At 44.9% G+C, this 11,241-nt stretch overlaps 1 long non-coding RNA gene across 1 annotated transcript; it reads right to left on the bottom strand.

The window, feature by feature from the left end:
* Positions 1-3,388: 3,388 nt before the first annotated feature.
* On the bottom strand, positions 3,389-4,597 carry LOC145430469 (uncharacterized). The gene is made up of 2 exons (XR_013911045.1): positions 4,280-4,597; positions 3,389-3,879 (listed from the first exon to the last, which is right to left on the bottom strand). It is a non-coding gene; the product is annotated as an uncharacterized LOC145430469 (long non-coding RNA).
* Positions 4,598-11,241: the final 6,644 nt, after the last annotated feature.

Below are 11,241 nucleotides of genomic sequence, written 5' to 3'. Positions count from 1 at the left end.
CTGGGGCTGCATTTTATTTACCTTTGCCAAAAAACAAACATTTTATACTCACTAAACATCAATTATCAGCATTTTATTAATGATAATCTGGCAGGGATTTTTCCAGCCAGCAACACCAAATATAAGTCAGCAACATTTAACAGCTCAATAAGAAGCAGGTACATGTGGAGTCAAAATGTGATAGAAGTAACATTTTTATGCCTCAACTATTTATTTATTTATTTTTATAGTTTTAAGCCCACGAGACGTTCATGTCAAAGACCAAAAATTTGTCTAAAAGCCCGTCTAGAAAAACATTTATACATTTATTCATACTTGATACTATAAACTTTTATTGCTGCAGTTGCTCTAATGTTGAGTAATTATCCCTAATTTTGTGTATACTGAAGCATTCAAAGAAATGTCAGCAGATGGCACTGCTGAGTTAAAATCCCCAGAGACCACACTGATGAGTCAGAACTTTTCAGGAACCTTATTTTAACTATGACTCATATTTGATTGTAAATTCTTAGCAATAATAGCTGCGGATCTTTGCTCATGTGTCTGTTTTATGCCAGTTTTGATTGATTGCACATTAATTTCATTCCATTTTTATTTACATAGCAACAGATGACAACAACAGATGCCTCAAGATGCTTTAACAACTCTACAATAATAGACAGAGGGCAGAACCAGACATCTATTTTTCTTTCTTTTTTTTAAATGTGGTCCTTTCTGGCAGCTTTTACAATCAGAATTGTGATCTGAATGCATGGTGGTGCTGAAGACATTTTGCTTTTGCACAAACAGCTATATAGAATCTCTATAGGCTCCTCTTATTCATGTGAATCTTTTATTTGTTTATTTATTCATTTCTTTTTGTGCTATTTCAGATATTACATTATATGTGGTATAATATGATAATGTCTAAGTCAAGGTAGGCAAGAGAAAACAAAAAGAGGAGCTGGTGGTGGCAGTGCTGTGACCGGATGGGGTTTAACTCAGTTCAGTTCAATTCAATTTTATTTATACAGCGTCAAATCACAACAACAGTCACCTCAAGGTGCTTTATATTGTAAGGTAGACCCTACAATAATACATACAGAGAAAAACCCAACAATCATATGACCCCCTATGAGCAAGCACTTTGGTGACAGTGGGAAGGAAAAACTCCCTTTTAACAGGAAGAAACCTCCAGCAGAACCAGGCTCAGGGAGGGGCGGCCATCTGCTGTGACCGGTTGGGGAGAGAGAAGGAAGACAGGACAACAGACATGCTGTGGAAGAGAGACAGAGATTAATAACTAATCATCAAATGCAGAGTGGAGTAAACACACACAAGTTAAAAGAGCTGAGTTAAGAATAAACACTCTGAGCACCTACTGCAGTGTAACTAGGGGAGGATTCAGGGTCACCTGGTCAGTCCTAAATGTAACCTTTTTCAAAAGGGAAAGTCTTCAGCCTAATCATAAAAGAAAATGTCTGTCTCCCAAATCCAAACTGGGAAATAATTCCACAGAAGAGGGGTGGGAAATCTGAGGGCTCTGCCTCCCATTCTATTTTTAACTATCCCAGGAAACATCAGTAAACCTGCAGTCAGAGAGCAAAGTGCTCTATTACCTCATACAGTACTATGAGGTATAAAGCAGTCCTACATACAGGGAGTGCAGAATTATTAGGCAAATGAGTATTTTGTCCACATCATCCTCTTCATGCATGTTGTCCTACTCCAAGCTGTATAGGCTCGAAAGCCTACTACCAATTAAGCATATTAGGTGATGTGCAACTCTGTAATGAGAAGGGGTGTGGTCTAATGACATCAACACCCTATATCAGGTGTGCATAATTATTAGGCAACATCCTTTCCTTTGGCAAAATGGGTCAAAAGAAGGACTTGACAGGCTCAGAAAAGTCAAAAATAGTGAGATATCTTGCAGAGGGATGCAGCAGTCTCAAAATTGCAAAGCTTCTGAAGCGTGATCATCGAACAATCAAGCGTTTCATTCAAAATAGTCAACAGGGTCGCAAGAAGCGTGTGGAAAAACCAAGGCGCAAAATAACTGCCCATGAACTGAGAAAAGTCAAGCGTGCAGCTGCCAAGATGCCACTTGCCACCAGTTTGGCCATATTTCAGAGCTGCAACATCACTGGAGTGCCCAAAAGCACAAGGTGTGCAATACTCAGAGACATGGCCAAGGTAAGAAAGGCTGAAAGACGACCACCACTGAACAAGACACACAAGCTGAAACGTCAAGACTGGGCCAAGAAATATCTGATGACTGGTTTTTCTAAGGTTTTATGGACTGATGAAATGAGAGTGAGTCTTGATGGGCCAGATGGATGGGCCCGTGGCTGGATTGGTAAAGGGCAGAGAGCTCCAGTCCGACTCAGACGCCAGCAAGGTGGAGGTGGAGTACTGGTTTGGGCTGGTATCATCAAAGATGAGCTTGTGGGGCCTTTTCGGGTTGAGGATGGAGTCAAGCTCAACTCCCAGTCCTACTGCCAGTTTCTGGAAGACACCTTCTTCAAGCAGTGGTACAGGAAGAAGTCTGCATCCTTCAAGAAAACATGATTTTCATGCAGGACAATGCTCCATCACACGCGTCCAAGTACTCCACAGCGTGGCTGGCAAGAAAGGGTATAAAAGAAGAAAAACTAATGACATGGCCTCCTTGTTCACCTGATCTGAACCCCATTGAGAACCTGTGGTCCATCATCAAATGTGAGATTTACAAGGAGGGAAAACAGTACACCTCTCTGAACAGTGTCTGGGAGGCTGTGGTTGCTGCTGCACACAATGTTGATGGTGAACAGATCAAAACACTGGCAGAATCCATGGATGGCAGGCTTTTGAGTGTCCTTGCAAAGAAAGGTGGCTATATTGGTCGCTGATTTGTTTTTTTGTTTTTGAATGTCAGAAATGTATATTTGTGAATGTGGAGATGTTATATTGGTTTCACTGGTAAAAATCAATAATTGAAATGGGTATATATTTGTTTTTTGTTAAGTTGCCTAATAATTATGCACAGTAATAGTCACCTGCACACACAGATATCCCCCTAAAATAGCTAAAACTAAAAACTACTTCCAAAAACATTCAGCTTTGATATTAATGAGTTTTTTGGGTTCATTGAGAACATGGTTGTTGTTCAATAATAACATTATTCCTCAAAAATACAACTTGTCTAATAATTCTGCACTCCCTGTATTTTTAGGAAATGCTGGTAAAAAACAAGACTTTCCGTGTGTAACCTGGACGTGTGTCCCTCTATCTATAAAGAGATGATCTATACTGCTCGCCCAAGTGCAATGTCTACAATATCCGAATCTAGGTTTGGGAAGGAGATTGGCGGTAGCAACTCTGTAAGAGCAATGAGACTTCCAACCCACATAACACGCACGACCACAGGTTTATGAAACAAAGTTTGCTTTATATATTTCCTTTTGGATCAGTTCCCTTTGCTCATCCTCAATGTAGGGATACCTTCAAATGCAGTAACCATCTCAAATGCATCACAAAAATAATTGAAACAATCAAAATAGATGTAAGACAAGAAACACAATATTTCAACACCCCAAAGAAAAGGAAAAAGAAAAGAAAATAGCATGTGAGTGTCCAGTTCCTTATGGTGTCAGTTTATTCAGTTACCCACTGTCCTGGGTTAAGAACTGAAAACGACCTGAATCTCAGGCGGAGAAAAAGTAGCAAAGAAAATGATAAGGTATCTCTCAGGTGGGCTTCCTTTTGTTTTTTTCCCTACCGCCCTCCTGGTACGGCAGGCATCAACGTGTCGGCGTCCTGACACAGAGAAGGCCTCCACAGCAGCAACAGTGTCTTAGACCCACGATACCAGCTCCTCACTTGGCACCCATGGAACTGTACCTCAAAAAAAAAACCAGTCTGCACACAAATACGCAGAATGTTAGATGTCCACATTCCTTAAATGTCCTTGTTCCTAATGTCCTTGGTTCTTTTGAAATATTAAAATAAATCTGCATCTTGTGACACATTAAAAGTAAATACACCGGTATTACTGTGCATCACCCGCAGTTACAGTAACAGCACAGCTATTGCACGTGAACTGCGCATAACCACTTAGCTGGCCGCGGCTGAACTAGCAGGCCCAAGAAAGTAAAAACATTAGACACTCATAATAAACAAAACTGTCACAACATTGCAATACTATGAAAACACATCTTAAACATCATTAAACACATTTACTACTATTCTGACTGGTTAGTTATTTTTTTCCAGTGCATTGAACTGCAATAGCGGTGCTAAGTGAGCTAGGCTAACTCACCAGAATAGTTCAAAAAAGTTCGAAGAAATACTCCGGCTCCTTTCAGGTAGGTACCCGTCTGTGGTTCACCGCTAACGACAGCTCTCTCACAAATGTTAATTAAACCTCTTTCCTCTCTTTCAACTGGAAAAAACCGTGCTCCGCGGCAGCATGGAGTTTTTCCTTGCCGTCCTTTTTCCTCTACACCACACCTTCACGCGCACGGAGCTGCAGATGGTGCCTTCAGGGCAAGCCCGGAAATTAAACTATCAGACAAGGACTACGATGCATTCAAAGAACCCTGTACTTCTGATTGCTGTAAATCTTACCAGGGTTACATTCTCCCCGTCTAGACTGCATGAGTCCCAGCATGCATACCTGCCCCTACCGGTACAGACACATGTGAAATAGCAGCCCCTAAAGCCTGAAAGAATGAACTAATGGCCAAGGTTAAAGGCTCCCCCAGCTCATCGTAGGTGAGTTTCCGAGGCGGACGTCTCTCCCTAGTAGAACGCCGGACACTTGCGTTCTCGGACTCTTGACTCTCAGATACTACATTGTCAGTGTCTGCAACTACAGGGTCTGTGGTGATGAGATCTGTGTTCTCTTCATCAGGTGAGATTTGTGTCACATCAGGTTCAGGAATATCAATGACAATATGGTCCGGAGTCCTACAGTGTGAAGTAGGATGTGTAACTGAACCACTATTCTCAGAGCTAACATAAGGAGTTCCTGGTTGAAGCTCGTGAGTAGGTCTTTCAGGTAAGTGTGCGGAACTTTGGGGCACAAAAGAAGGGGTGTCTGGGTTTAATACCCTGGAAACTGGCTGAGGCTCATTGAAGCCTCCTTCCCTCTGCAGGAAAGGACCCTTCGTGATGATTTCTGGCATCCATGTATTAGGATACAGTTCATCTTCATCACTGTACGACTCGTCCTCCTGACAATCAGTGTCCCCTTGCACGCCTTTTGTTGTTTTGCCCCTCAGTCTCATTTTCCTCGATGCGTCAGTGGAAGAACTTTGCTCTCTGATCTCAGTTACAGGTAGGAACCCGCACGGCAAAAGAAGGTCTCTATGCAACGTACGGTGTGGCCCCTCCCCTGTCTCAGGTTTGACTACATAAACAGGACTGTCGCTAATCCGTCTGACAACAACATGGATTTTCTGTTCCCACCGATCTGCCAGTTTGTGTTTCCCCCTGATATTCACGTTTCTCACTAAGACCCTATCCCCTTCTAAGAGTTCAGCTGCCCTGACCTCCCTGTCAAACCTAGCCTTGTTCTTCTCTCCCATCTTCTTGGCATTTTTAGCAGCTAATGAGTAGCTCTCCTGTAGGCGTTGACGAAGGCCCTTGACATACTCTGAGTGGGTCTTGTGACTTGCCATATCAGGTTGGATTCCCAGGACAAGATCAATCGGCAGTCTGGGCTGCCTACCAAACATTAGTTCGTAAGGCGAATAGCCTGTTGTACTGTTTCTCGTGCAATTGTATGCGTGGACCAGAGGTTTGACAAAATCTCTCCAATGATATTTGTCTCTTTCTTCCAGGGTCCCTAGCATACCAAGGAGGGTCCGGTTAAATCGTTCCACTGGGTTTCCCCGGGGATGGTACGGGGTGGTACGAACTTTGTCTGCTCCAATCAGTGTGCAGAGTTCTCTGATCGTCTTAGACTCAAAGTCCCTGCCCTGGTCGCTGAGCAGACGACTGGGGAACCCGTAGTGAACAATAAAGTTCTCCCATAAAGCCTTCGCAACAGTTCTGGCTTTCTGATCCCTAGTCGGCACCGCCACAGCAAATTTTGTAAAGTGGTCGGTGATGACTAAAATGTTTCTTGTGTCTCTATCATCCGGCTCAAGGGATAGATAATCCATACAAAGAAGTTCAAGTGGATAAGTAGCAGAAATGTTTTCCAAAGGCGCGGCCCTCTGAGGCACAGCCTTCCGCCTGAAACAGCGTTCGCACTTTTTGCACTTCTCCTCGATGTCTCTGGCCATTCTCGGCCAGTAGAACCTGGCACGAGCAAGCTGAAGTGCACGCTCAGAACCGAGATGGCCAACATCATCATGCACTCCTTGCAGTGCCCTCTCTCTGAACTGTTCGGGTAAGACCAACTGATACACCAGTTCGCCTCGCTCAGACCACTTCCTGTACAGGACACCATCCCTGAGTTCAAGTTTTTTCCACTCCCTAAAAAGAAGTTTGACATCGGGATGTTCAAGGTTTGTCTCTCTGAAACTGGGTTTTACAGCTCTCCTCACAAAGGTGATGACACGTGAGAGAGACGGATCATTATTTTGAGCATTACACCAGTCAGAGTTAGCCATGGATGGTAAAGTGTCCTCATCGAAAACATCAGGCACTACAGAAGGGTCGACAACAAGAGACTCCGCAATGACAGGCTGCTCTGAATGAGGGTGACGTTCATCTTTAACCATCACAAGATGACGTTGACATAATGCAGAGAACACCTCATGATCCATGTCATCTCTTGCTTCCATGAACCGTTTTTTCATGTCCTCTATTCTCTCTCTTTCTTTAGTGGAAGCTTCATCCTCAAGAGGCGGACCTTGAGGCCGCCGGGATAACCCATCTGCATCGCGGTTGGCCTGCCCTGCTCTGTACTTGATGGTAAACTGGTAAGTAGAAAGAGCGGCTAACCAGCGATGACCAGCAGCATCTAACTTCGCAGATGTCAAGACGTATGTGAGGGGGTTGTTGTCGGTAAGCACAGTGAAACTTGACCCATAAAGGAAATCACTGAACTTTTCACAAACGGCCCACTTTAAGGCCAAGAATTCGAGTTTGTGCGTAGGGTAGTTTCTCTCGCTCTTGGAAAGACCTCGACTGGCATACGCGACAACTCTGAGCTTCCCCTCCTGCTCTTGATAGAGCGCTGCCCCCAATCCATCGCGACAAGCGTCAGTATGTACAACATATGGTAGTTGTGGATTCGCAAAAGCAAGGATGGGCGCAGAAGTCAGTTTCTTGATCAGGGTTCTGAATGCACTCTCACACTCCGAAGTACTCCTCACCGAGCGGTGCATTAGGGCTCACAAGAGTCGTGAAGCGTTCCCTCTTGTACACTTTGCCCCTTTTCTTTGGTGGATAGTAGCCTGCTGTCAGGCTATTAAGAGGTTTGGCTATCTGGGAATATCCTTCGACAAACCGCCGATAATACCCAGCGAAGCCTAAGAAACATTTAAGCTCTTTCCTATTTGAAGGACGAGGCCAGTCCCTCAAGGCGGATATCTTGTCAGGGTCAGTATGAACTCCTCGTGCATCCACGACATGACCAAGATACTTTACTGACGTCTTAAAGAAGTGACATTTCTCCGGAGAAAGCTTTAGACCGAAATCTTTAAGACGGTTCAGCACCTTCATGAGTCGTGCTTCATGTTCTTCCAATGTGTCTGAAAAGACAATCAAGTCGTCCAGAAACACCAATACCTCATTGAGATGCAAGTCACCGACACACCTTTCCATAAGGCGCTGAAAAGTGCTTGGTGCGTTCGTGACACCCTGAGGCATGCGATTGAATTCAAAGAAGCCGAGGGGACACGTGAAAGCGGTTTTAGGCTTGTCTTCTTCGGCCATCTCAACCTGGTAATAACCAGATTTAAGGTCCATGACGGAGAACCATTTAGCACCGCTAAGGGCAGCAAAGGTCTCCTCAATGTTCGGAAGAGCGTATGCATCTCTGATGGTTCGAGCATTTAGCTTCCTGTAGTCAATGCATAACCTGATAGAACCATTCTTCTTCCGGACCAAGACCACTGGGGATGCAAAAGGGCTCTGTGACTCTTTAATGATTCCTGCATCAAGCAGTTCTTTAAGATGCTCCTTGACTGCCTCCCTGTCACTGGGATGAATAGGCCTTGGCCTCTCCTTAAAAGGAGTCTCGTCATGTAGCCTGATGTGATGTTTCACTGCAGTGGTGTGACCATATGACAGGTCATCCACAGCAAAGACTTCTGGAATAGATCTAAGCTTGGTGGTGATACGATCTTTCCATTGTTCAGATATTGGTGAATCATCAAGATTGAACTCGAGGTTGTCACTGTCAGGCTTATTGTGATGAGAGTCACCTTTCACTGGTCCAAGTGATGTGACCTGCTGAGCTGCACATATTTGAGCAATGATGCATTTTCGCTGCAGCGTAACATCATGGTCATTAAGATTGCGCAGGACGACCGGGACCTTGCAGCTAGACTTAAATGGAATGTCCATCAGAGCAGCTTCAAGGAACACGCCACCTGGCAACCTGTGATGTTCATTGGGTTCAAGCACAAATGTGGTCTGACTGTTCCTTTTCAACCTGACATCACCTGTGATGCAGCACTTTTGTTTTGCAGGGATGGTGATGGGGTTTCCACCATGTAACCTGACAGGATGAGCATGGTTGTTGAGGTCATGGATCTGGGCAATATGCTGGAAGATCACTGCAAAATCTCTAGAGAAGAGTTTGCAAACAACCTCTGGACCATCCCGTTCAAGTACTTGTTCATAAAGTCGTAATAACACATTGGTACCAATCAACAGGGGGGTCCTGCTGTTGAACTGACACTCTGGCACCACAAGTGCTAACACGACTAGCTCCTCTTTCCTGCCAGGAACAGACAGCGGGAAAGTGACACGCGCTTCTATGTAACCAAGATAGGGGACCTGCTGTCCACCTGCTCCTTCGATTTCAAGAAGGGCATGAATTGGATGTATAGGTAAGTGAGACAGATGGTTCTTATGGAAACACTCGGACACTGTTGTAACTTGTGAGCCGGTGTCCATTATGGACTCACACTGTACACCCTCAAGAAAGACAGAAGCCGCACAACGAGGACCTACAAGCCCTGCAGGTATAGATCGCTCTGTGCAACGGTAGGTTTCAGTCATTGTGTGGGTTATGACTTTCTTCTGTGTTCCAGCACCATCAACTGATCTGTTGGGACAGGGGTTATCATCAACTGCAGCTCCTGGACGTCCCACAACAGGAGCTGCTACTAGTTTAAAGTGAATGGGGAAGCAGCCTGCTGAGCTAAAAGCTTATCCTGCCTCTCCCGGAGTTCTGCATTTTTCTTGCGAACCAGTGCGGGGTTGGGTTCATTGGAGCAGTGAGCAGCAATGTGGTTGTCTTCCCCACACTTAAAACAAAACCACGGCCTCGGCATTCCAGGCACCTTAAGGCCCCTCTTCATGTTACTACTACTGATTGCAAAGCAGTCGGTCTTTTCAGTACTCTCTCTCTGATTTTGTGCTAGTTTTTCAACTTGCTTTGTCAGTTCAGCTATCTTGTTCTCAATATCAGAGGTTTCATCTCGCTTTGCTTTTACCACTAGGGGAGGATTACTATCATGAGTGAGGCTCGGTGGCTTTTTGTTTAGCTTTTCCAACTGTTTAGTTAGCTCGTTTACTTTCTTTTCAAGCTTTGATGTCTCATTCGGCTTTGAGTTAGTCAGTGGGACAGGCTCACAGTCATAAGAGGGCATATCAAAAACATGGTGGGCATACATGTTAGCTTTCGAAGCACCTAAATGCTTTTTCATCCTATCTAGCTTTGTGGAACGGCGGTCTTCCTCAGTTCTCAGCATGAGGAGGAATTCAGGAAATGTTGGTGGATTTCCCTTTTTGCACTCTAACTGTAAGCCGATGATGATGCTCTGATCCCAACAGCCCCTACAAAACTGTCTGAGCAAATGATCATTGGAATTTCCAGCTGAGGCTCCCCCTCTAGAAATTGCTCTTGTGAGGAGGCTATGGAGCCTGTTCAAGTATGCTGATGGCTTCTCTCCACTATCTTGGTTAGAGCCGAGAAATGCCGCAAACAACTCCTCTCCATCCTCCACAACACCAAAAGCAGAGTCAAGTTGAGTGATGTAGACACTTGGTGGTGAAGAGATGCCAAGAGGCTTCACAACATCAGCTGCTGGACTCAGCAAGCTCTCAAGAATCCTTCTCACCTTGTGAGCATCATTCAAGGAAGGATCGTTAAGGAGAAGATCAACTTGGGTGTGCCATGTTTCGTAGTCCACCTCACCGTTTGGCCTTGGCATCCGCCCAGAGAAGGTGCGCAACCTTATTTGTGGGGATGGTGAAGTGGTGGACTCACTTCGGATGACATGCTCCACAATCACTCTCTGGATCTGGGGGGGGTTAAAAACATCCTCACTGATGTGGACTGGGCTCGTTGGTAAACTAGCAGATGCACTATAAACATGTGTGGGCTCTGCAGGCTCATTTTGATCATTATTAGGTGTGTTAGCATTTTGAGCTGCATAGGGCTGTGTAGCATTACTGTGTACGTCATGTGATGTGCCCTGGTTCCCATGCAGTTCCTCCTGAAGCACATTCAAGAAACCTTTCCTGCCACTGCCTGCGACAGACTTTAGTTCGTCCAGGTATCTGCAAGCTATCTCCCTCCCCACCACTTCCTGACAAACATCTCTAATGGTCCTCGCAAACCACATCACAGCTGGGTCCTTTGGACTTGGTACGGTACCCAAAGTAATGGGGTCGATTCTAGAGATAGACCTGTCAGATGCATACTGGACCAGGGCTCTACCCTCTGGTTGTCCTGATTCGTCAGGGATCCTCACTAATTTAGAAATATCTCCATTAACTTTGAACACAGCAGTTATTTCCTCATCTGTGTATTCTGGTCCTATACCTGTTACATACAGGGAGTTTTGACCATTAACCTCAAAACGATTGCAAATATCCATACCTGACTCAGTGGAACAAATCTCAAAAATCTCAAACGTGCGTAGTGTGGGGTGGAAGATCAGAAAGCTACTATTAACCAATCTCCTGGCTGGCTCGCCACTTTTTATGTAACCTGGACGTGTGTCCCTCTATCTATAAAGAGATGATCTATACTGCTCGCCCAAGTGCAATGTCTACAATATCCGAATCTAGGTTTGGGAAGGAGATTGGCGGTAGCAACTCTGTAAGAGCAATGAGACTTCCAACCCACATAACACGCACGACCACAGG

This window comes from Astatotilapia calliptera, chromosome 8 (genome assembly GCF_964374335.1).
Source record: "Astatotilapia calliptera chromosome 8, fAstCal68.1, whole genome shotgun sequence".
In the NCBI taxonomy this organism is placed as follows: Eukaryota; Metazoa; Chordata; class Actinopteri; order Cichliformes; family Cichlidae; genus Astatotilapia; species Astatotilapia calliptera.
This window is presented reverse-complemented; position numbering and strand designations above follow the sequence as displayed.